The 27,790-nt window shown below is 32.5% G+C and overlaps 1 protein-coding gene across 5 annotated transcripts in view; it reads right to left on the reverse strand.

Annotated features, from left to right (window-relative positions):
- Nucleotides 1-27,790, reverse strand: part of LOC129750167 (cGMP-dependent protein kinase, isozyme 2 forms cD5/T2) — a 692,362-nt gene that overhangs the window by 244,553 nt on the left and 420,019 nt on the right. Inside the window, exon 1 of one of the 5 annotated variants that reach the window (XM_055745421.1) lies at nt 3,166-3,653. The exons of the other annotated variants lie outside the window; for them this stretch is intronic. The gene's annotated coding sequence lies outside the window, so the exon portion shown is untranslated. Of the gene's footprint in view, nt 1-3,165; nt 3,654-27,790 lie in introns of those variants that run through there. 5 annotated transcript variants of the gene reach the window in all.

Below are 27,790 nucleotides of genomic sequence, written 5' to 3' on the forward strand. Positions count from 1 at the left end.
GGAAACCTCAGTTTTAAAGCACAAAATTGTTCTTTCATTCCATTATCCCTTTTCAAATCTGACAACTAGGACGTGGCCGGCGTAGTTATTGATGTTCAAAGAGAGAGCATCAGTTTTGGGCATTGTGAATGTGCTGTCAATCCCAGACACCATTCTTTTGACCTTTGAAGAAAATTGATAGCCTCGGTCAATTACGGAGTAGTAACCATTGGTGATGTGGAACTTGTTCTACTGAGCCATGCCTGCGATCGTGGAGTTTGAAATGTTTGTAATCTCAATCCTAAAACCAATCATGAATAATAAGATTTATTTTAATTATGAAATTTGATGATGCATTTCGGGTTCAATTACATCAGGTGGAGTAAGAAGTCAATCAAGGTTTCTTCAGGAAAGGCAGCAGACGTTTATTCAAACATTCTTTCACGTAAATTTCTTGGTTGACAGTCCCGGAAGCTATGAAAATGTTGCTTTTCAAGCCACAGGTACAGATGGCTTGCCAAACCAGATATTCTTCGCGAACTTTGACAGTTTCATGTGCTTGAAAATGTCTGCTACCTTTCCCCTTCCTTTTGCCGTATAAAACTCCTGTCCCGGAAGCTGCTTGTAGTCGGCTTTGATGTAGGTTTCGTCGTCCATTACCACGCAGTCAAACTTCGTCAGCATCGTAGTGTGCAGCCTCCGGGATCGCGCTTTAGCCGTCGTATTTTGTTTATCATCGCGATTTGGAGTCACTACCTTCTTGTAAGTCGATAGCCCGGCTCGATTTTTGGCTCGATGCACGGTTGTAGACGATACACTCAGCTTATTTTCGTCATCTCGGAGAGAGAGGTTAGGGTTTCGCTTGAAACTACCGGCAACTCACTTTGTCATCTGAGCGGCTTCCGGTTTTCGATTTCACCCCGATTCAGACTTCCTGGCTGTCGACAAACGTTCCCCAAACACTTTAATTACATTTGTAACGGTTGATTTGGCAACTTTGCGTGCGAGTAGCTCGGATTTTCGCGATGCGCGAGCAAAATTCAGATACGCTGCTCTTCTTCCTTGGACGGCATTTTGACAACTGAAGAGTGAATTCCAAAATCAAAATAGGAGCAACATTCTACACACACACACACCTTCAAAATTAGGGGCGTTCAGGTTTTTTAAATGCAAAATTGAAAGAAATACGTCAAGTTGATAATGATCAAATTTTGATCGTATCATCCTTTATTCTCGGATTCTGAACCCGGTTTCACATTCTGAACCCAGATTCAGATGCTTGATGCTGGATCCTGATCCCGGGTACTGGTTCTGATTTCAAATCCTTAATCCTGCTTCTGGCTTTTGTTTATTCTTGAATGCTCGGAAATCTCGGATTTTGATGATGACCTGATCTCATCTCCTAATCCTGGATCGTGATTCCGAATCCTGGTCTCGATTCTTAAAACTCATCCCTAATACTGTTGTTGAATCCTTATACTGAAATTGAAACTTGATTCGGATCCCGATGCCGATCCTCATCCTTTATCCTGGATCACTGAACCAGATCCTAATTCTAGTATCCATATTCTGATTCTGATTCTGGAACATACCTCTCATGCCTTTGTATCATTGTTATCCTATCCCATACAGGTCAGCAGTAAAAATAGCTGCAACATCATTTGAAATGAATGAAATGATACACAATTTCTTTTAAACGGTCTAACTCTTGTCTTGTAATTAGGATGACTTTTAAAGCAACATAGAATTTTTGTGACTCGAAATTCGTTACTTAATTTCAATTTGTAGGTATCTCTGTAATGTTACCGTAATGCTAGTAACAATTCAGAGACAACACCCTTCTTTTTCAAAAAATCAGCTAAAAGCTTCTGTAGAAATTTAATAAAAAAAAAAATACTTTAATATATGTAGTTAAATATACTTCAAAAGTTTAGCAACGTACACCTAGGATGTAGGTAAAACTTTTCGATTCGGCCAACACGATTTCCAACGGTCGCCATATTATTAAGGTTTGCCTTTTCTTCAGGTTAAAGTTGATTGATCGAACAAAGGAACGAAAAGTAAAAGTAAATTGGTGGTATATACCTTCGTCTTATATTTGTACTGTCCAATTCCCATCAGAAGCAGTCTTAAAGACAGAAGCTTGCGATGGCTGGCCTCTAGTTGACATTCGATCACCATCGACCAAGACGAAGACCAAGATATCATTTTCAACGTTCAGGGACATCTCTTCGGAGACTTGGTCTTGCTTGGTAGGTTACTCATTAGGCAGCCAGCGAGAAGCAGAAAAAAAGTAAAAGGATTCATCTTCACGCTGCCCATTAGCTTGAAATATGTGACTTGTTGGATTGAAGTTCCCGGGAAAATCTGCGTCGTGCATCGATAGTTTTTTTACTTCTCCTCTTCTATATTTCATTTTTCAATTCACCCCAAACGTTTGCATCCAGCATCAATGATTGGGGTTGCTCGGTGATGATGAGGTAACATTTGGCAAAGAAGCAGCAGACTTCGCCATTATGCTATTTCCATGAAAATTTATGATCCCACCCGGAGATAATGTGTGAGGTGCCTTCTGCCAGCGCGGTAGGCGAACTTTGCGGCGGCTTCTAACTTGATCCAGCACCATCAATGAAAGAAGCCACATTGCCCTGGCAAGCCGCCAGCGCAACCGGAATGTGATTTAATGCTACGGCTTTTCCAGCCTTTTTCCAGTAGGTTTGCGCATTTGCGTAATCGATTCGGGCATACTCAATCTGTTTACCCAACGTCACCCCGTTAGGTAGCCTACTGATTGGTGGTTTAGAGGTTGCATCATCGAGTACTTTGAACGTAAAGATGGATGAGGTATAAACACTATAAAAGTCTAAATTCCTTGCCTATAGTAGAACCAAAAATAAAGTAGATTTTTTTCTTACGAAAAGAGATAAATTATTTTTTCATACTTTTTCGTGACTTATCATTAAATTATCCTCATTTTCTTCATAGAAAGTATTTCAATCTTTGTAACATTTGTAACTTTCCCATTTCTAAATGAACTGAGCTTTATTTATTAGGAATTGATATTTATATAGTTCGCCTGTAGCATTATGTCAACCAATACCTAACTGGACACGCATCCGCTTCCATTAGCTGATCATCTTTCGTTTCGTGAATCAATTAATAAATTTTTCTATATTCTGGACTCACCTTCATCGTTCCCGTAGTCGTCCAGGTTGCCGTAGATGGGTTCCGCGTTCAGATTACCGGTTCGTCGTTTCCGGGCGTACGTATGAACCGGCACAATGTTCGGAACCGGGTTGTATTGATGATGGTAGTGTAGTTGTGGTTGCTGATGGGATCGTTGATGCGGGTATGGTCGTTGCTGCTGAGGGTTGTTGGGAGGTGGTAGGGGTGGTGATTGAGGACTGAAGGTGGATAGTGGTGGCCTGCGGGGTGCGGGGACCGGAGGAGGGATGGGTCGTTCCTCCGGTGTTGGTAACAGGAAGGAGTCTGCCGAACCGGAGCTGGAAGAGCTTCCTTGAGCCCGCCGGATGGTTCGGGAACGGGAGCGGAAGAGTTTTTTGAAGGATGACGAAGAGGATGAGGCGGAAGATTTACTTGATGAAGGGGGGGATGAATGGGGTGTAGGAGGGGAGATGGATGAAGCAGTTTCCCGGAAACTGAACTCGTCGAACTCCCCAAGTAACCATAAGCACTAATACATAGCCCTTAATCAACACTTTATTCCCATATATAACTCTGTATTAATGCTTGTTTTGCACTATATGCGTATATAATGCAGATTTAATGCTAAAAAGGCGAAATAGCGGGCTGATTAAATGCTATCACAACATAGCCTTTAAAAAGCATTACAAATGCTGAATTAGAGCACCATCAAAACGTCATTTTTCGCAAGCCGTATAAAAGCATTAACAATGCATACTTAGAACACCTTTTGTTTATTTAATTATTATTTTTTGAATAATTAAAATGAACAAAAAATAAATAAATAATTATTATCTGCAACATCAATCAACCTGCTGAATGAAGGAGGATTATGCCTGCTTAATGAATTCTTCTGAGTCTCGAACCGAGGATCCCGCAGCAGCCTTTATCTCTCCTTGCGCCTTTACCATTTCGACCACTCTTGATGCTGATAAGGTGGGTGAAAAAATCCGTACTTCAAGTACTGTTCGGGTCACACCACTCCTAATGCTTATTAACTTTAGAGCTACTCTATATGTGCATATAGTGCTATCATTAGTGCTAATTTTCTTTATTGCTTCTATGCATTAATAATGCTTATATAAAACAAAAAAGCATTATGAATGTTGATTTGATGCCAACTTGCATTAGAAATGGTGATTTCATGCTAACTTGCATTAGAAATGTTGATTTAATGCTGATTCAGGGTTTTGGCTTAATGCTTATGGTTACTTCCCAAGTAACCATAAGCACTAAATCATAGCCCTTAATCAACACTATATTCCCATATATAACTCTGTATTAATGCTTGTTTTGCACTATATGCGTAAATAATGCAGATTTAATGCTAAAAAGGCGAAATAGCGGGCTGATTAAATGCTATCACAACATAGCCTTTAATAAGCATTACAATTGCTGAATTAGTGCACCATCAAAACGTCATTTTTCGTAAGCCGTTTAAAAGCATCAACAATGCATACTTAGAACACCTTTTGTTTACTTAATTATTATTTTTTGAATAATTAAAATGAACAAAAATCAAAAGAATAATTAATTATTATCTACAACATCAATCAACATGCTGAATGGAGAGTTATGCCTGCTTAATGAATTCTTCTATGAAATAAGAAGTGAATATAATTGACATATGGATTACATTTGATGAGTCTCGAACCGAGGATCCCGCAGCAGCCTTTATCTTTCCTTGCGCCTTGATCATTTCGACCACTCTTGATGCTGATAAGGTGGATGAAAAAAACCCGTACTTCAAGTACTGTCCGGGTCACACCACTCTTGATGCTTGTTAACTTTGTAGAGTAGCTCTATATGTGCATATAGTGCTATCATTAGTGCTAATTTTCTGTATTGCTTCTATGCATTAATAATGCTTATATAAAACTAAAAGCATTATGAATGTTGATATAATGCCAACTTGCATTAGAAATGTTGATTTCATGCTAACTTGCATTAGAAATGTTGATTTAATGCTGATTCAGGGTTTTGGCTTAATGCTTATGGTTACTTGGGTTGGGTCGGAAGCGTCGGAGTTCTCCTTGCTGAAGTGGTTTTTGAGCAGCGCTCGAGGGAATTTGGTTCCCGCAGAAATGGTGTTGTAGAGCATTTTTCCAAAACCGACCTTCTTGGATTTTTTCGGTTTTCCTTCGTCGAGGTGCGGTAAAAGATCGGCAGGAATGTCGTCAAGGATTGGCCGACCTTTTACACTTTTGTTCCGGGACAGGGTGGCTGATGATTTGGGAATGTTTCGAAGGTTGCCGTCTTCGCGATAGACTTGGGAGCAAAGATCGTTTGCCGATCGATAGCAGGTCATCCGATCACCGATCGAGAGATTGCTTTCACTATCGTCGCTTCCCCTTCGGAAGTCCGGGATGGTTGAGATTGACTCGAGAGACTTAGAATTTTTGGTATCACAGTTGGGTCGAGGTTTGTATCGGGTGTTAGTTTTGTCTACGGATTCACCGGCTGCTGGGAATCCGTAGCTTCGTTGATGGTCGGAGAATTCGCCGATCGGCTTCTGCTGCCGGACTTTTTCTTTCAAGCGCTGAAAGACGTCCCGACGATCCAGAGTTCGTGGCCGATAGGCTATCGTATTGCTAGTTTGGACTGCGACCGTGTTCGATCGTTTGAGAGTGACATTCTTTCCGTTGCTCGGACTGCCTCCGGGTGTACGGAAGCTTTCAGAGGAGGCAAGATTAATGTACCTTTGGCTGTCTTTGGGTGGTGAATTGTGCTCACGCTGAAGCTGGTAACTATGAGCGGTTGACTTGTGAGTATTTGCAAACGGTTTGAATGTACTCATCGGACGTATTGAGTCCAAATTTTCCTCCGAGTAGCTCGCCTCCTTCAAATCATCCCATTCCGGAAATTGTTTCCTTCGAATTCGACGAATTGTGGACGGTTTGTAGCCATTTAAAGCCTTCATAACTGTACTGCTGCGCTTGAGAACTTCCACGTCATCATTCACTTCTTCATCCGGTAGACCCTCGTCCACTTCTTCACGATACGGAGTGGCCTTCCCATGATCTTCCCGACCCGATTCGTGATGAGTTTCAATCAGGGAATTCATACTAGATTGCACTTTGTCCCAATTTGCCTCATACAGAGCACCCATAGCGTGGTGCTGCTCCAACGACAGATTGGCGTCAACCGCCCGACCTGGATGATGTTTGATCCGCATCTTGACCTCTTTCTTTCTTTCTCTCACAATCACACAATCGCCGTCCAAAACACTCTCACTCGAATGCCGCCCAGGGCAACACTCTCACTAGCTCTTAGCACATCTTCACTGCGCTTGCTGCAAGCAACGTCTTCTCGAGAATCCCCACAAGACCCAGGGCGATCATTGTGATTCAACAACAATCCCTGTTCTCAACCGAAGTTCAAGCCAGCTGATGTAACACTAACTGAAGCACTATTTTCCACGCTCCGTCTAAAGCTGGATAGAAACAATACTGGTTAATCACTGACATGTGTATGTGATAATTGAGAATGCAAAGAGCCACTCCACTCATAACAGAGCAGCAGCTAGAAGCACTCTAATTTGTTTCACTGTCGGCGCTTCAATTAATTTTCCAAGATGTACGTAAACAATCACAACAATCGAACTTAATAACCCGCTCTTGCTATACACAGTCTAGAGATTCGGTCGGTGAAGTTTGTTCCACATACTTCTTGGTCCCGCAAACACAGATGGGCGAAGAAGATCCACAGAGATAGTTGCTGGCTCATAACAATCCATTCCGCGTTAAGTCCGCCACTTAAAACCAAACAACAACTGAACAAAGAGGGAGAGAGATGAAAAAAAAAACACCCTAATAAAATAACGCGAAACCGATCAATCGAATCGTTGCTTTTTTATACCAATTCCACCTTCTGAGTTCATCTTTCAAACCCCTTTTTTTGCTAATCGATTAAAGCCCGCGTGCGTTGTCTTCGTCGTCTGCTCATCACACACCTTCTGTTTGATTGATATCTAATTGCTGTTACTGCCTTTCCAAAACGCTTAACACGGTGCACTGATTCCCGCGAAAGGTTCGTTAACCGCGCTAGGAATAGTTTATCGATGAATTGGTTATTTTCCTTGTTTTTGTTTCTGCTCGAGCTATCAATTGATCCGAGGAAGATAAATAACAAATAGCTCAGTAGCCACTCTTTTCAAAACATTCGGAGAATGTTGTATTTTAAATTTGAAAGGTATGCTGGATGTTTACAATTCGATAGATTGATACTAAAGAGACTATAGTAAACAAAGAGGCGTCACCTGATCCCTTTCAAAATAATGAGCTTGCAAACCTGCTGTAGGGCTGCCGTTAAGATTGCTCGGTTCTGTTCGATTGGAATGACACTGACAGAAAATCAAAAATCCTCAAAACTCCAATCGTGGCATTTCGTCTCTTTGTTTACTATAGGCTCGTTAATTAATATTGGAGAGTGGGGAATCATGGGCCACTTTTTTTCGTTTTTCCATAACTTATTTATTATAAAAGATAAAATGAAAATAAAAAATGGTATTCTACATTTTCAAGGTATCATAAGGTATTTTTTTTAAATTTTTAATAAGTCATTTTCCCCAAATTCTGACTGTTTGAAAAAAAGCAATACTTTTGAATTTTGAAAAATGGTGGGGCATCGTGAGCCACCAAATCCAAATTGACCAAATAACATGCAAAGTTTATGAGTTGACCCAAACAATTCATTTCGTTAATTTAAAGCAGTTTAAGATGAAGAAATAAAAAAGAGAGCTATGTATGATCGCATAGATTCCAAAACCTGGCTCGCGAACGTTTGGGCAAAATTTCTTATATAGGATGGACAAAATATTTTCATAACTCTTCATTTGGCATAAGAAAACTTTACAGATTGGAAAAACGTATTTTAAGTTCTGAATGTGTATAAAAACATAAAAATATAGGTGATTCAAGATGTGTGGCCCACAATTCCCCACAAGCTATGATTTTCAAATTGTTTGCGTTTGTGTGACTTGTTGAAGTTTCATCAAAAATTCCTTTCCCATGTGAAAGATCATGACAAAACTAAGATCATAAGCGTATGAGCATATTTTTGTTATGCACTTTAGGTTCCCCATAGATGAAATTTGCGGGTGTTTTTTAATTATGTAAGTAAATTTTTCTAACTTTTTTTTAGTTTGATAAATAAAAGAAGCATATGATGCGTATTTCAGTCAACAACATATAGCAATATATGCTCACGCAAAGCGACGACGATGACAGTTGGTTTGAGATTTTTATCTCAACACACATCTCAGATATTAAAAGTGGCCCACGTTTCCCCATGGCCCACGCACAGTGGGGCAGACCTGACCAATCGATGGTCAAAACCTCATAACTTTTTTAAATGAAATCCTACTGGTTTGAAGTCTTCTGAAAAGTTGTTCATCTGATCGAAATCTTTAATTTGATGTAGTTTTTTTTTCATCTGGGTGTTGTAAAATTTGATCAAGATAACTTTGTTCAGCAGATTTTCCTTATCAACTTGAAAGCTACTCAGTCGATCGGCGTGAAAATGATCATGTAAATAAGGGTTTTTAGGACCGTTAATAAGTTAAATGATGCTTCAAGATCCCTCCCCTCACAAGAAAGGGGGCCCCATACAAATGTTACCTGAATATCTACAAAACTCTTGAATAAATAATGCAAATGGACCCAAATTTGTCAAGAAAGTAATGCATGTTATTTGAACGCTAGTTTGAGACCAATCTCTTTTCTGGAAGAAGAAAATTTCATAGAAATGGTACCAAATTTCTGCATTTCAAAAAACTAACTAAGCAACCACAAAAGATCTAACAACTGGTAGGAACCTGACAAGGAACAAACAAGCAAATAGAACCAAATTTAACCGAATTTGACCTCTGAGGATTTCGGGATACGACAAATCGCTTATTATGATGGCTCAAAACTCATTCCATCTATGAAACGAATGCTTCTATACAAATTAAATATGAAAAATATGAACGGAATTTTGTTCTAAGAGTCATGTCAGTGTGATCAGTGGTAATAGAACAAATAAGTTCAGATAATAAAGCCATAAACTCATATTAGTACCTTATATAAGTAGCAAATGGATCAAGTAGGCTGTTACTCAATATGACAGCAAAAAACATGGTTGCATTGTTTTTTTATAATATCCAAACATTCAGTGTGTGAAAATTTATATTTTATTTTTGAGTAAAACTTTAAAATCTCTACATTTTACAGAAAAAATTTTTGACTAAAAGTTAGTTAACAGATAGGTACTAAACATCTGACCGAAAAGGATTTGAGAAGGATATAGAAAGATCATATTCCAAAGAATCTGATCTGCTTGTCTGTAGATAAATATAACTTTTAAAAACCGATAAAGTATTATCAAACTAAGAGGAAAATAAATTTAGAAAAAAAATTAAGTTTTATAATTTCAAATTCGATTGAGTTCAAGTTTTTCTAGCAAAAACCATTATCAAAATAAATTCCACAAGTACGATAATTGTCCAAAAACATGTTTCACCAAAACGTGAATAACTTTTGAATAGGCAAAAAGTGGCAACTACTTTTTGTTTTGTTGGATAGCTGAGACTTCCATTTAAATGTTCGAGTAGAAATGAGAGTGGGGTAACGTGGGGTAACATGATTTCCAGATGTCCCAATATGATGAAAATTCGTTATTTTTTAACATTATACGTTTATGCTCGTAAAAAAAATTAAGATTTTTTTCAGTTCTTCAACCTCAAATAAATAAATTTCATATTATTCTGAACACATACATGTTAATTTTTTTTTATTTCTTCAAGAAATAAAATTTTAGTGGAGTATTGAAAATATTTTTTTGTTTTTGCGATAAAATCCAACAGCATCATACCCCAACTTCACCTACGTGAATAATTGTATGAATCAACGAATTTTAAGTTTTGTTTCACAGATTTGTTATCGGTGTAATGTCCAGTTTCTGAAAAGCAGAAATTTATGATGAATTTTTGAAATTTACAAAAAGGGGTTTTGGCCAAGCTTTCATAGGTCCTGTCCCACTGTGCCACGGTACCCCACTCTCCCCTACTAAATAAGGTTTAGATTGATATTCGATAAACTATGGAGAATGTAAACAGCGATTGTCCTTTCAAGTTCAATTTGATCCTTTCATACAAGTTCTTTTATTTGCGCCTCGTACCTTATTTTTTAAGAATACCAGTCAAACTTAAAATCGACGTTTCTGAATGTTTTCTGGTTTTCCATAAACAAATATTTTTTTATGAGTTTATTTGTCCAGTTGAATCTCTGTACTTAATCTAATTGAAATTTCAAAATAGTTAAGTTTTAAATCCTTTCGCTTCATTATGTTAGCAATTATTTCTACATGTTTCATGCTCACCGTCAAAAGTTTTAACGCCAATGTCTTGAAATCTTGACTGTGTCAAATTGAGAAATTATCAAAAGTAATTTTTTAGTTTTAAATTTCAATCGGAAGCTACAAATCCCAAAAATTCATAGAAAGTATGTATCATGTATCATGTTTCATAGGGATCAAATTCTTGTTTTCAAATATTCACGTATCTGGATGACTTAAGATTTGCAAAAGAAAATCCATAGAAGGGGAAAGATTAAAATTCAGACATATTTCTTTAACACGATTAAAATACTTATTTATATGCTTAATGAGCACATCATACGACACAAAAAAAATCCTGAAAAAAGCTGGAAATTTAGATTTAACCGAAGAAATCAAATTTATATTTTTCTAATACTGTCAATGTGAAGAATTCGGAAAAGATAAATTAAAAACAAAAATCTAGTAATAATTCTACAGTGAGCGAAATAAGAATAGCACCACTATGTGTTTTGCTTGTTAAAATATGAATGTTTGAAAATCACCAAAATTTTCTTCTATAAAATGTTTTGAATTGTTTAACGGATAAATCAAGCATAAGTTTACTTTTTTTGGACGTTGCAATTGGCGTTAAGGACCGAAACTATGGAAAAAGGGTGCGAAATAAGAATAGAACCACTTGTGTTTTTTCAACAAAAACAAGATTATTTCTAAAAAACTACTGTGTAAAAGTGAAAAATAATGCTTTTACGAATTATTTGAATAGTTTACTGCATTTTAAGGAGTTTTCTAGAATTACAAATATTTTCGAAGGTTTTAAAATGGTGTTTTAAGAGATGCTCTTCTAGAACTAAGGAATTTGATATTTGAGCTGTAATTCTTTACCAAACTACTTACTTTCTTCATTAAAATGACGTGAAATGATGAATCAAACATTTTCGGTTTATTTAAATCAGAAAAAAACAGGTTGGTATTCATAAACTTAGATTTTTTTTTCAATAAACATCACTTTTTCCAGTTTCAAGTCATAGATGGCAGCACTATCTCGCCGTTTATACCAAATTAAGTCTCAATATTGACATTGCAGGTTTATCTAGGACCATATTCATCATTTTAATGTAATTTTCCAACACAGTTTTGTTGGAGTTCCCGCTGCAGAAATCTTTTACGGATTTGCGAAAAAAACACCAGCACAAGAATATAACACCGCCAAACTTCCTGCACATCTCAACTTCCGATTCAATTTCAATTCATACCAATAATACTGCTAGTTATCTGGTTCATTAAGCTCCATCGGAAAGTACAAATTTATTCTGATTATCGGTCCAAGAAATTCACTTTTATGGGTTCATGATGAAATTCTTATTTTTTTATATTGTGACCTTAGAATTTTCAAGGCGGTCACACGGTACCAAGTACTTATTTCTTCACCAAAATCATCCAGCATACCTGAATAAGAGCCAGATATTCGAAAATGGGCATCAATTCGGTTTAATTGCAAGATAGTGCTGCCATCTATGATTTGAAACTAGAGAAATATCGTTTGATTATTTAAAAAATTAGTTTTTTGAATTTGAAGCCTGTTTTATTATTCAAATTCAGCATCAAATCTTTGTTTCAACAATTTGCATCATACTTATGAATGATAATGAAGAAATAAAGCAGTTTGATAAAGAATTATAGCTCAAGTATCAAATTCCTAAACGCTAGAGGAGCATCTTTTGAAACCCCCTTTTAAAACCTTTGAAAATCTTTGAAATTCTAGAAAACTCCTTAAAATACAGTTATCTATTCAGATAATTCGTAGAAGCATTATTATTCATTTTTACACAGTAAATTTTTAGAAATAATCTTGTTTTTGTTGAAAAAACACAAGTGGTTCTATTCTTATTTCGCACCCTTTTTCCATAGTTTTGGTCCTCAACGCCAATTGCAACGTCCAAAAAAAGTAAACTTATGCTTGATTTATCCGTTAAACAATTCAAAACATTTTATAGAACAAAGTTTTCGTGAATTTCAATCATTCATATTTTAACAAGCGAAACACATAGTGGTGCTATTCTTATTTCGCTCACTGTAGTTCACCATATTTAAAAAAAAATCTTGAATTTCATTGGCTGACTCAAGTTTATAAAATTTTTAAATGTAAAATCGGGAGCTGAATCCAAAAATTTATTTTTAAAATTGCATTAACTTTTTTGTCTTAAGTCCAATCGTGTTGCAGTCTTCGGGGAAAATATTTGTTATAGTTCAAGCGTTAAGAAAAACATTTTGAAAAAGAATTCAATCGATGAAAAAACAGTTATTAATGAAAAACCAATAATTTTTGCTTCTCTCGAACAAAATACCTTAAAATCCCTTCCACACTTGAGACTCAAGAAACTCCTCCCAATGGTCAGATCTTACTGCAATTTGGCATGTTACCTTCTGGTAAGCTAAGGATCAATTCAAGCTTGGAGCAAATTTAATTCTTCCTGTTTTATGGTTGTTCAACTGCGGTTGGTTCAATTATTCAAAATGCATACATTACTGTTTTAGTAAAATAACCATAACTTCTTCATTTTTCAACCGACTTAGATAAAAAGACACATCAAATTTATGTTACAAATTGACATATACGATCCATAGAAAATAATTTTTTTAAAATGTAAGCATTGAGTCTAAAACAGTCGATAAAACCAACTTTTGTTTGAAAAATGCATAAACCTTTCTATTATTATCATCTTTTTTATCATAAATTCATCAATTTATCCTACTCAAAAATGAAGTGCAGACGATCGAAAGCAAATTAATTTAATATGAGTGTCAAAAAAATGTCAAACAAAATTTTCTTCTCCACACTCAAAATTTTAAATCCTTAATAAAATTCATGAACGACAAAAGTGAATCAAGAGTGATGAATGCCAAAACCTCGAAATCTTATCCCAGGTCCATAATTGTACTACAGTTTAAAAAAAATCTCACTTGTTGATAAACAATCTTAGACTTTACTTGAAAAACGTTATCAAAAGTTATTCGCAAAAGAATTCGGTGTATGAATTTTGGGTACAGTCCTTATTTTTCAATATCTAATTTTCAAGAGATTAGACTCATTTAGGTTGTCTGATTGTTGATCGATTGTCTGGATTTTTCCCGAATGTTTTTACTTGATTTGCAAAATCAGAGAAAAATTAAATTAAAATTAAATTGTTTGATAACAATTTTGTTTTTTTGCCTCCTAAACATTTTTTGAGTAAAGTTTATTTAATAAACTGGCTGATGTGTTTCGATGTAAAAAAAAACACTTTTCGAGTTTTTTCTTCTCGACTTTAATTGATGAATTCCCAAATCTTCCCGGAAATTACCTTGATTTTTGGTTGAAAACTTTGAATTCAAATGCCCAAATTTTGCAAGGTTTTTAAATAAAACAAGCTCGGATTTCCCTGCCCGGAAGAGTGCGGAAAATATCTTGTGAGCTTAGGTTTAAATCGTCTCCGATGTACTGGTTCCAATTTTTTTGCCTATGACCGGATTTTGGAATCTGTATCCTGTTTATTATTTGTGATATTCATTTCTGTTTAAGTGGGACAAAATCCTGATTCGAATCTCGGTTTTTCATTTAAAACAAAAATGAGATTCATATTCCATGTTCGGAACTCATCATTCCGGAATATTTAAAGAAAATATTTAAAATAACATACAATTTTAATTATTTGGATTTGAAATTTTTGCTCATAATTCTTAAGCAGATTTGAAACTTTGAAAAGTTCCATAAAGGTGATCCAGAATTGAAACATCAGAGTTTCATCATTCGGAATTTTTATTCAGATTCACCAGTTAAATTACAAATAATTATTTGAAGGAAAAATTCATATAGGAAATCAAAAATTCAAATGAGAGATTTCTGATTAAGATTTTTGTTTTAAAATACCATTTATGTTTCATAATTATTGTTTGGCATTTTGAAATTTTAATTTGGAATTAAAATTCAGAAATCTATTTTAAATTAGGAATTCTGAATTTTCAATTCAGGTTCAAAATGCAAAATTCAGATTCGGAATTAAAACAAAATTCCTCAAAACGAAAAAAAAAACATATGAAAATCACTATTTTAAAATAAGATCTGAATTTATTCTCAAGATTGAGTTCTTTGAGAATTCTTTATTTTGATTTAAATTTTTTTCACAGGATTTTAATAACGAAATGAAATAATAATGATAATTTATTGTTGATAAAATAATTTGTACTTAATCCTTAGGTTCAGCAAAATTAAGTAAGAAATATATTTAATTGATTTGACATTATTTATATTGAAGATACTTCAAGATACTTAACAAGCGAAACACATAGTGGTGCTATTCTTATTTCGCTCACTGTAGTTCACCATATTTAAAAAAAAATCTTGAATTTCATTGGCTGACTCAAGTTTATAAAATTTTTAAATGTAAAATCGGGAGCTGAATCCAAAAATTTATTTTTAAAATTGCATTAACTTTTTTGTCTTAAGTCCAATCGTGTTGCAGTCTTCGGGGAAAATATTTGTTATAGTTCAAGCGTTAAGAAAAACATTTTGAAAAAGAATTCAATCGATGAAAAAACAGTTATTAATGAAAAACCAATAATTTTTGCTTCTCTCGAACAAAATACCTTAAAATCCCTTCCACACTTGAGACTCAAGAAACTCCTCCCAATGGTCAGATCTTACTGCAATTTGGCATGTTACCTTCTGGTAAGCTAAGGATCAATTCAAGCTTGGAGCAAATTTAATTCTTCCTGTTTTATGGTTGTTCAACTGCGGTTGGTTCAATTATTCAAAATGCATACATTACTGTTTTAGTAAAATAACCATAACTTCTTCATTTTTCAACCGACTTAGATAAAAAGACACATCAAATTTATGTTACAAATTGACATATACGATCCATAGAAAATAATTTTTTTAAAATGTAAGCATTGAGTCTAAAACAGTCGATAAAACCAACTTTTGTTTGAAAAATGCATAAACCTTTCTATTATTATCATCTTTTTTATCATAAATTCATCAATTTATCCTACTCAAAAATGAAGTGCAGACGATCGAAAGCAAATTAATTTAATATGAGTGTCAAAAAAATGTCAAACAAAATTTTCTTCTCCACACTCAAAATTTTAAATCCTTAATAAAATTCATGAACGACAAAAGTGAATCAAGAGTGATGAATGCCAAAACCTCGAAATCTTATCCCAGGTCCATAATTGTACTACAGTTTAAAAAAAATCTCACTTGTTGATAAACAATCTTAGACTTTACTTGAAAAACGTTATCAAAAGTTATTCGCAAAAGAATTCGGTGTATGAATTTTGGGTACAGTCCTTATTTTTCAATATCTAATTTTCAAGAGATTAGACTCATTTAGGTTGTCTGATTGTTGATCGATTGTCTGGATTTTTCCCGAATGTTTTTACTTGATTTGCAAAATCAGAGAAAAATTAAATTAAAATTAAATTGTTTGATAACAATTTTGTTTTTTTGCCTCCTAAACATTTTTTGAGTAAAGTTTATTTAATAAACTGGCTGATGTGTTTCGATGTAAAAAAAAACACTTTTCGAGTTTTTTCTTCTCGACTTTAATTGATGAATTCCCAAATCTTCCCGGAAATTACCTTGATTTTTGGTTGAAAACTTTGAATTCAAATGCCCAAATTTTGCAAGGTTTTTAAATAAAACAAGCTCGGATTTCCCTGCCCGGAAGAGTGCGGAAAATATCTTGTGAGCTTAGGTTTAAATCGTCTCCGATGTACTGGTTCCAATTTTTTTGCCTATGACCGGATTTTGGAATCTGTATCCTGTTTATTATTTGTGATATTCATTTCTGTTTAAGTGGGACAAAATCCTGATTCGAATCTCGGTTTTTCATTTAAAACAAAAATGAGATTCATATTCCATGTTCGGAACTCATCATTCCGGAATATTTAAAGAAAATATTTAAAATAACATACAATTTTAATTATTTGGATTTGAAATTTTTGCTCATAATTCTTAAGCAGATTTGAAACTTTGAAAAGTTCCATAAAGGTGATCCAGAATTGAAACATCAGAGTTTCATCATTCGGAATTTTTATTCAGATTCACCAGTTAAATTACAAATAATTATTTGAAGGAAAAATTCATATAGGAAATCAAAAATTCAAATGAGAGATTTCTGATTAAGATTTTTGTTTTAAAATACCATTTATGTTTCATAATTATTGTTTGGCATTTTGAAATTTTAATTTGGAATTAAAATTCAGAAATCTATTTTAAATTAGGAATTCTGAATTTTCAATTCAGGTTCAAAATGCAAAATTCAGATTCGGAATTAAAACAAAATTCCTCAAAACGAAAAAAAAAACATATGAAAATCACTATTTTAAAATAAGATCTGAATTTATTCTCAAGATTGAGTTCTTTGAGAATTCTTTATTTTGATTTAAATTTTTTTCACAGGATTTTAATAACGAAATGAAATAATAATGATAATTTATTGTTGATAAAATAATTTGTACTTAATCCTTAGGTTCAGCAAAATTAAGTAAGAAATATATTTAATTGATTTGACATTATTTATATTGAAGATACTTCAAGATACTTAACAAGCGAAACACATAGTGGTGCTATTCTTATTTCGCTCACTGTAGTTCACCATATTTAAAAAAAAATCTTGAATTTCATTGGCTGACTCAAGTTTATAAAATTTTTAAATGTAAAATCGGGAGCTGAATCCAAAAATTTATTTTTAAAATTGCATTAACTTTTTTGTCTTAAGTCCAATCGTGTTGCAGTCTTCGGGGAAAATATTTGTTATAGTTCAAGCGTTAAGAAAAACATTTTGAAAAAGAATTCAATCGATGAAAAAACAGTTATTAATGAAAAACCAATAATTTTTGCTTCTCTCGAACAAAATACCTTAAAATCCCTTCCACACTTGAGACTCAAGAAACTCCTCCCAATGGTCAGATCTTACTGCAATTTGGCATGTTACCTTCTGGTAAGCTAAGGATCAATTCAAGCTTGGAGCAAATTTAATTCTTCCTGTTTTATGGTTGTTCAACTGCGGTTGGTTCAATTATTCAAAATGCATACATTACTGTTTTAGTAAAATAACCATAACTTCTTCATTTTTCAACCGACTTAGATAAAAAGACACATCAAATTTATGTTACAAATTGACATATACGATCCATAGAAAATAATTTTTTTAAAATGTAAGCATTGAGTCTAAAACAGTCGATAAAACCAACTTTTGTTTGAAAAATGCATAAACCTTTCTATTATTATCATCTTTTTTATCATAAATTCATCAATTTATCCTACTCAAAAATGAAGTGCAGACGATCGAAAGCAAATTAATTTAATATGAGTGTCAAAAAAATGTCAAACAAAATTTTCTTCTCCACACTCAAAATTTTAAATCCTTAATAAAATTCATGAACGACAAAAGTGAATCAAGAGTGATGAATGCCAAAACCTCGAAATCTTATCCCAGGTCCATAATTGTACTACAGTTTAAAAAAAATCTCACTTGTTGATAAACAATCTTAGACTTTACTTGAAAAACGTTATCAAAAGTTATTCGCAAAAGAATTCGGTGTATGAATTTTGGGTACAGTCCTTATTTTTCAATATCTAATTTTCAAGAGATTAGACTCATTTAGGTTGTCTGATTGTTGATCGATTGTATGGATTTTTCCCGAATGTTTTTACTTGATTTGCAAAATCAGAGAAAAATTAAATTAAAATTAAATTGTTTGATAACAATTTTGTTTTTTTGCCTCCTAAACATTTTTTGAGTAAAGTTTATTTAATAAACTGGCTGATGTGTTTCGATGTAAAAAAAAACACTTTTCGAGTTTTTTCTTCTCGACTTTAATTGATGAATTCCCAAATCTTCCCGGAAATTACCTTGATTTTTGGTTGAAAACTTTGAATTCAAATGCCCAAATTTTGCAAGGTTTTTAAATAAAACAAGCTCGGATTTCCCTGCCCGGAAGAGTGCGGAAAATATCTTGTGAGCTTAGGTTTAAATCGTCTCCGATGTACTGGTTCCAATTTTTTTGCCTATGACCGGATTTTGGAATCTGTATCCTGTTTATTATTTGTGATATTCATTTCTGTTTAAGTGGGACAAAATCCTGATTCGAATCTCGGTTTTTCATTTAAAACAAAAATGAGATTCATATTCCATGTTCGGAACTCATCATTCCGGAATATTTAAAGAAAATATTTAAAATAACATACAATTTTAATTATTTGGATTTGAAATTTTTGCTCATAATTCTTAAGCAGATTTGAAACTTTGAAAAGTTCCATAAAGGTGATCCAGAATTGAAACATCAGAGTTTCATCATTCGGAATTTTTATTCAGATTCACCAGTTAAATTACAAATAATTATTTGAAGGAAAAATTCATATAGGAAATCAAAAATTCAAATGAGAGATTTCTGATTAAGATTTTTGTTTTAAAATACCATTTATGTTTCATAATTATTGTTTGGCATTTTGAAATTTTAATTTGGAATTAAAATTCAGAAATCTATTTTAAATTAGGAATTCTGAATTTTCAATTCAGGTTCAAAATGCAAAATTCAGATTCGGAATTAAAACAAAATTCCTCAAAACGAAAAAAAAAACATATGAAAATCACTATTTTAAAATAAGATCTGAATTTATTCTCAAGATTGAGTTCTTTGAGAATTCTTTATTTTGATTTAAATTTTTTTCACAGGATTTTAATAACGAAATGAAATAATAATGATAATTTATTGTTGATAAAATAATTTGTACTTAATCCTTAGGTTCAGCAAAATTAAGTAAGAAATATATTTAATTGATTTGACATTATTTATATTGAAGATACTTCAAGATACTTAACAAGCGAAACACATAGTGGTGCTATTCTTATTTCGCTCACTGTAGTTCACCATATTTAAAAAAAAATCTTGAATTTCATTGGCTGACTCAAGTTTATAAAATTTTTAAATGTAAAATCGGGAGCTGAATCCAAAAATTTATTTTTAAAATTGCATTAACTTTTTTGTCTTAAGTCCAATCGTGTTGCAGTCTTCGGGGAAAATATTTGTTATAGTTCAAGCGTTAAGAAAAACATTTTGAAAAAGAATTCAATCGATGAAAAAACAGTTATTAATGAAAAACCAATAATTTTTGCTTCTCTCGAACAAAATACCTTAAAATCCCTTCCACACTTGAGACTCAAGAAACTCCTCCCAATGGTCAGATCTTACTGCAATTTGGCATGTTACCTTCTGGTAAGCTAAGGATCAATTCAAGCTTGGAGCAAATTTAATTCTTCCTGTTTTATGGTTGTTCAACTGCGGTTGGTTCAATTATTCAAAATGCATACATTACTGTTTTAGTAAAATAACCATAACTTCTTCATTTTTCAACCGACTTAGATAAAAAGACACATCAAATTTATGTTACAAATTGACATATACGATCCATAGAAAATATTTTTTTTAAAATGTAAGCATTGAGTCTAAAACAGTCGATAAAACCAACTTTTGTTTGAAAAATGCATAAACCTTTCTATTATTATCATCTTTTTTATCATAAATTCATCAATTTATCCTACTCAAAAATGAAGTGCAGACGATCGAAAGCAAATTAATTTAATATGAGTGTCAAAAAAATGTCAAACAAAATTTTCTTCTCCACACTCAAAATTTTAAATCCTTAATAAAATTCATGAACGACAAAAGTGAATCAAGAGTGATGAATGCCAAAACCTCGAAATCTTATCCCAGGTCCATAATTGTACTACAGTTTAAAAAAAATCTCACTTGTTGATAAACAATCTTAGACTTTACTTGAAAAACGTTATCAAAAGTTATTCGCAAAAGAATTCGGTGTATGAATTTTGGGTACAGTCCTTATTTTTCAATATCTAATTTTCAAGAGATTAGACTCATTTAGGTTGTCTGATTGTTGATCGATTGTCTGGATTTTTCCCGAATGTTTTTACTTGATTTGCAAAATCAGAGAAAAATTAAATTAAAATTAAATTGTTTGATAACAATTTTGTTTTTTTGCCTCCTAAACATTTTTTGAGTAAAGTTTATTTAATAAACTGGCTGATGTGTTTCGATGTAAAAAAAAACACTTTTCGAGTTTTTTCTTCTCGACTTTAATTGATGAATTCCCAAATCTTCCCGGAAATTACCTTGATTTTTGGTTGAAAACTTTGAATTCAAATGCCCAAATTTTGCAAGGTTTTTAAATAAAACAAGCTCGGATTTCCCTGCCCGGAAGAGTGCGGAAAATATCTTGTGAGCTTAGGTTTAAATCGTCTCCGATGTACTGGTTCCAATTTTTTTGCCTATGACCGGATTTTGGAATCTGTATCCTGTTTATTATTTGTGATATTCATTTCTGTTTAAGTGGGACAAAATCCTGATTCGAATCTCGGTTTTTCATTTAAAACAAAAATGAGATTCATATTCCATGTTCGGAACTCATCATTCCGGAATATTTAAAGAAAATATTTAAAATAACATACAATTTTAATTATTTGGATTTGAAATTTTTGCTCATAATTCTTAAGCAGATTTGAAACTTTGAAAAGTTCCATAAAGGTGATCCAGAATTGAAACATCAGAGTTTCATCATTCGGAATTTTTATTCAGATTCACCAGTTAAATTACAAATAATTATTTGAAGGAAAAATTCATATAGGAAATCAAAAATTCAAATGAGAGATTTCTGATTAAGATTTTTGTTTTAAAATACCATTTATGTTTCATAATTATTGTTTGGCATTTTGAAATTTTAATTTGGAATTAAAATTCAGAAATCTATTTTAAATTAGGAATTCTGAATTTTCAATTCAGGTTCAAAATGCAAAATTCAGATTCGGAATTAAAACAAAATTCCTCAAAACGAAAAAAAAAACATATGAAAATCACTATTTTAAAATAAGATCTGAATTTATTCTCAAGATTGAGTTCTTTGAGAATTCTTTATTTTGATTTAAATTTTTTTCACAGGATTTTAATAACGAAATGAAATAATAATGATAATTTATTGTTGATAAAATAATTTGTACTTAATCCTTAGGTTCAGCAAAATTAAGTAAGAAATATATTTAATTGATTTGACATTATTTATATTGAAGATACTTCAATAACAAAGATTTAAACTCAGAGACGAACCAGCCAAAAGCTGAAAGTCTCTTAAAAAAAAAAGAAAAAAAAAGATTTAAACTTAAATCTGAATTTACCGAGTTTACAAGAGTTGAAAATATATCTGATTTGTACCCCAAACAAGTTTTTCTTTCAAGATCCCTCATTTATTATTGAAAGCTAAATAAACTGATCACTTTTAGGACTAATTTTCGAAAATAAAGATTTCAAATGAAAAACTTTTAATATAAAAGAACTTAAACCTGAATAATGAGTTATTTTCAGTATAAATTTTTTACTATTCTTTATGTAGGTATGCACTTTTCAAACAAAAATTATAGGAAAAATGTTGTCACCAAACACCCTCTCCCCCCATGAGACAGTCCTTCTTTCGGCCCTGACTGACACAGGATTCAGACTCAAAATCCGGACTCGTAATCAAATTTTATAAAATGGATTTTTATGTCAGCTTTAGATTCGATTAAGAATTCAACCACAGAAGTTAAACTCAGAAGTCAGACTCTAAGTTTAGGTGTAACTTCCAAAATTAGGTTTAGATTCCATATTCCTTGAAGTTGTGTATCAGTTCAAGCCAATATCGAATTGAATAGCAACTAAACTATTATCTTGAGTTTTGTAGATATAATTTATAAAAAGGAAGTGGTTTTTTTTTAAATCTTATTTAATTTTTGGCATTTCGGCGAGTTATGAAAATTCAAGGTAGAATGTTTAGACAGAAAATGAAAATATTATAGGTGGAAAGGTCAAATTAAATAAGAATATATCCCAGCGGCGATTAAAATATGATAAAAAATAAAAAAAAAAAAAAAGCAATTAGTATTGTAGATATAAAAAAAAAGGTTTTTGAAAATAACTTTTTTTAAATTTCTTGTTACTTTCATAGATGGGCAGAATTTTATGAGCATATTCTTCAACACTTTAAATTGTATTTTTTTGGAGAAAGTTTTGTATTTTTGTTTCTGAAACTTATATTTATAAAAGTTGGTATAAAACGATTAAGTACAGTTTTAATTTTTTTTTCAAAAATTCTCCCTTAGAAAGTTATTATAAAACTGAGTGTGAGTCAACCTGCTTTCAAACGAAATTCTATCACATCACAACTAAATTCTTTTTTCATAACCTGAGTAAATAAAAAAATATAGATTTTTGGGTTCGAAATTCCTTTAAGCGCACATAATGTTTTGTCAAGAAAACATCGAATTTTATGATTTAAAACCAAAAACGGTTGATAATCATGACTGGTTGAAGTACCATTCATCCAAATAATGTAAAATATATGGTTTGGCATTGAGTCAATTGGATTATCCAAGGTTTTTGAGACACAGAGTTATTATTAGTAATGTAAAAATCTATTTTTAATGAGGGTAGAATAGAAATTGTTTTAATTAATGCAATATGTCAAAACTAAAACTGAACTAACACTTTTTATGGCAACCAAAGGCCTATTAATAAGCTTCTAGTCATTAATGCGATAATATTTAGTTTCTTAACAATCCCAATTTATGTAGATCAATTAATTATCAGTGAAATTTTGCAATCTCGTGACATGCGCGTTGTAATTACATTAGGCGCGTGTCACATATCTCAACTAGGCCATGTAATCGACTTAACATAAGTTCCAAAATTAAACATACACTTGTCCAAATAAAAAATTTGAGGACAGTAATCAAAGTTCTGATTTCAAATCTGATTTTAAAAAACATGATTTTTATAATTTTATTCTGAAATGATCCAAAAATTAAACTTTTCGTAGATGTATTTGATTGATGATTTATAATTGATTATTTGAATCTTACATGCCTCACAATCTTACGTTCTTTTTGGAAGCGATTCATCCAGTCCTGAATTAGCGCAACGAGTTTTAATTTTGTATAAATATTTGTGTGGGACAGCAAAGTTTGTCGTTCAAAAATCGCCAGAGATGTACTGAAACGTCTAAAAATATATCTTTGGTTTTTAAATATTCATTGATTCTTGCAGTATATTTTATTTAAACAAACCGGGATTGTGATATAGCTCAGTTGGCAAGTCTGTTGTCTCCTGAGCCGATTGTAGTGAATAAAGGATTGATATAATATCTACGAACAAAAATGAGTATGAATTACCATTTGATTCGAACATATTTTACAAAAAATGAATAAAACTTATGTATCGTGTAAACCTGATAAAGCGAGACAAACTGAACGAAGGCGAAAGATGAACGAAAGAGATTGCCGAATGAGCTTCAGTCTTTTAACGAATCTTGAGGTTAACAGTCGCGTATAAGAAGTGAAAAAAAATGGAAAATTAAGGAAGGTCCGAAAATAAACGTACAAGTACGACACCGATGTCCACGAGTTCGAGCCCAAGAGTAAACATCGAACACAGTTGTACCGGGTAAGTTTTTCAATAACGATCCGCCAACTGCAACATTGATAAAATTGCGAATGCTATAACGATGTTAAAACGAATATGATCGAAACAAAAAAAAACAATTTAAACAAACTATTAATCTACCTTTCACCCCAGAAAAAATATTCGATGCATGCAAAAAAGAAATTTTTCAAAATATATGTTTTTAATTATTTTAGCATTTTTGACTGCTCATTTAAAAGCTGTTTAACCGTAGGATGAAAATAAAAAATCGCAAATAAAAATCATTGCATAGCCAATGACTGTTAAATGTTGATTCATTTGACCTTGACAAAAACATTCCTTGAAATTTGCGGAAGCTCCAACCAGCAAAACCTGCCATGTTTAAATAATTTTCATTGAATTCAGATTTCTTTATTTAAAAAAAAAAAAGTGCACCTAATTTCAGTTTAACTTTTTCAAAACCATTGCATTTGATGACTCCAAAGTTCCGGTTACATATTTTTAACAAATGATATATGTAAAATCTAATGAAGATCTTTTCATCAGAACATTTCAATCCTCTAAAATCAGAAACTTTCTTGTAATATACTATTTCTGAAGATTGGACGGAAAATTTGTAAGTGTTGTTAGTTTCTTTTCATGGTTTTCGAAAATCTCACACTCTACTCTGCAATACTAAATCAGCCATCCATTTCTCTATTGTTCACTTGCCATAGGGGAGAGTGGGGATACTTGATCCCCTTTTCTTATTTTCACCATATCTTTTTGGAAAAATTTAGCAACTCGCTGTCTTTGACATTTTCTGACAGCTTGTAATTTCAAGTTTCTATGCTCCAAAAATGAGAACGATACTTGAACCCGTTGATGAACTAGAATCATTTTCGTGGGAGTAAAAAAATTGCGATTTTTCTGAAGATAGGGGAGACATGATCCCCTATTGAAGGAGACTTGATCTTTTATTCCGGAAGCCCTAATCCTTGTATAAAAATTAAACAAAACCCCAAGATAGAATGTTAATTCACTATTTTGGTCATGTTTGTTCTCATTTCACAATTTATAGCAGACATAAGAAGAAAATTCTATTATCTACTTTGTCTCAACGCTAAAAACATTGCATACTTAAAGGCGCTATTTTTTATAATTAAAAGAAAATGAATTATTTTTGCTCTTTTCTTCAGATAATTGTTTGATGAATATTAGTTTCTGGATAAATATTAGTAGTCTTGTAATCAGCAATCATAACGATCAATTCAGAAGAAGAATATGCCGTTTGGAAGGGGGATCAATTGTACCCAACTCTAGGGGATCAATTGTACCCATAATCAACATTTTAGAAAACTTTTTCTGGAAAAAGTTGAGAGTTTTCCATTGCTTTGAAAATATGGCATTATGAAGTTCATTTTACGCTCGAACGATTGATACATTGGAACAAATATTTTTTTTCATAATTTTCTCATGTAAGGAACATTTAAAAGTGATGAAAAAAGATCTTCAAGTTACATTTTGTGAAATTTTTCAAACAATGTTCAATTACACAAACAATTATTTTGTTAAAAATTTTTAAACAACAAGCATTGTTATTTTGCTCATTTTGGCACATTTTTCTAGAACGTTTGATCTTTGTAAGACATCCAGTTTCGAGATATAGCTAAGCAAGGACTAATAAAATCGTGTACACGAGTGGCGATTCCCGCTCGTCTACGATTTTTACCCGTAAAGGTTCGCCAAAGCGCGAGCAGGCTGTGAAAAAAAATCCCTTAGGTTCGCGAACCATAGGAAACACGAGCGAGGCAGTCCAACCAACAGACGATTCTTTTGGATTTTGAATCCTGTCTCGCTCGTGGAAATCGTAACATACATGAAAATTTTCCCCGCGATTTTGGCTCACGAACCATTTAGCGAAAAGGTTCATGAACTTTTTTTTGGAAGGGAACGCGTGGTTATTCGATTTTCTTCCGTAGGCAGGCTGTGCGTCTCTTTAGGTACGCGTACGGGTAATAAATTGTGCTTCAAGCAGCAGCAGGAAGTTCTTCATTTACCACTATTCTTTCAATTATTGTATGAAATATTTCTGTTTTATTTTTAAGTTTATTAAAAAAAATATTTATTTTTGATAACTTACAGCGTTTTAAGATTAACGAAACTCTAAATATTAAATCAAATTCGTTCTGCCATGTCAACTCCTGGGTGGTCAATTGAATTAAACAAAGCTTTTTGACAAAAATATGGATTAGAACGGACACAAGAAGGCCCTAATAATGATCTTTAACAACCGTTTAAGGAATAAATAATCAAATCAAATCTTAGAGCCTTACAATTTCATCCAAATCACTACATTTCTGTAGTAGAGGTTGAGTGTAAAATTCCATAACTGTTTTTTTAAATTTGGAAAAGACAACCACAATTCATATGTAAAGTTTCAATAAGAAAACACATGCAAACGTATCAATGATTATTTTGGATTAAAGTGAATATAAAAAAAAAAGATAAATTAATTCAATAATCAAAGAAGAATTTTCAAGTAATTTTTCTTAAAAAAAAAACTTTCTTGAGGGGTTTTGGCTTGAGGGATACAAATATCTACGGAAAATTGCTTTTTCACCATCTTATTCACATGCCCCCAGGGTGGCCACAGAACCGGGAAAACCGGGAATTGAAAATCGAACTGGGAAAACCGGGAAAAAAACGGGAATTCAGACCCAAAACCGGGAAAATTAACAAGAGAAAACCGAATATCAATTTTGTTTCTAAAATCAGGGATTCAACCCAAAATTCAAAATTCAATTTCCTGGTTAGAATTTAACAGTTCAAAAATGTGTTAGAATCATATGTTCGGAAATTTTTAAACTACTCTCTGATTTCTCTTCAACTACCTCTAAATTGAAAAAACTAACTTATTTTACCGGAACCTATAGTTCAATGAGATGAGAAATTCAGAAAGTCTCTTAAAATTTGTTGAAGTATCGCATTACAATTATTTGAAAAAAACCATCAATCATATAAAATCAAGCAAATTAAAGTTAAATCACAGAAAACGTTAAATTTTGGTTGAAAATGTTAAAATAAGTAAATATTATAATTTTCCTGTGATAGTGTTTAATTTAAGAGTTAAACACAAGACAATCATCTTTATGCACGACAAAGTGTTTTTTTCGTAGCCTAATAAAAATTTGACATCGCCGAAACTTTGCTTTGTAAAAAAGGAAACCATCTCCTATCAAACGCACTGATTTGAAAATTAACTTTTTTCGATCACTGGTCATAATTTAAGAAAAAAATAAATTACACTTTTTAAAGCTTGAATGTGTAAAGATTCCTTTAAATGTTTTCGAAAATTTCAAATGAACTGATTTCTGACTTGATCCGTTACGAAAATTGGAATAAAATTTAGAAAAAACAGTAAAAATATTTCCTTTTTTCATAAGGGTGTGTTTATGTCGATAGAAGCCTCTATATAAATTCTTCAAAAATCTTAAAGTGTTTCAACAGGTAGTTTCCTCAAAATACACATATTTGTGTTTTGAGTGAAGCATTAAAGAAAAAAAAAACCTTGAATTTGAATGTTAAAAAAGACCCATGTCGAAATAACAATACTATTGCAATAATATTGATTAAATATTTTTTGTTTATTTCTTTTCGATAGCACAAGTCAACCAAATTTACGTTTTTCCGTTTGCCCGGGGGGTGAGAGCTGATTTGACTAATTTGAGGGCGACATATCCAAATATGCTGATTCAAGGGTTAACTGCTGAAGTTCAGATTTTTTTCAATAGTTTAGGTA

Source organism: Uranotaenia lowii, chromosome 2, assembly GCF_029784155.1.
Source record: "Uranotaenia lowii strain MFRU-FL chromosome 2, ASM2978415v1, whole genome shotgun sequence".
In the NCBI taxonomy this organism is placed as follows: Eukaryota; Metazoa; Arthropoda; class Insecta; order Diptera; family Culicidae; genus Uranotaenia; species Uranotaenia lowii.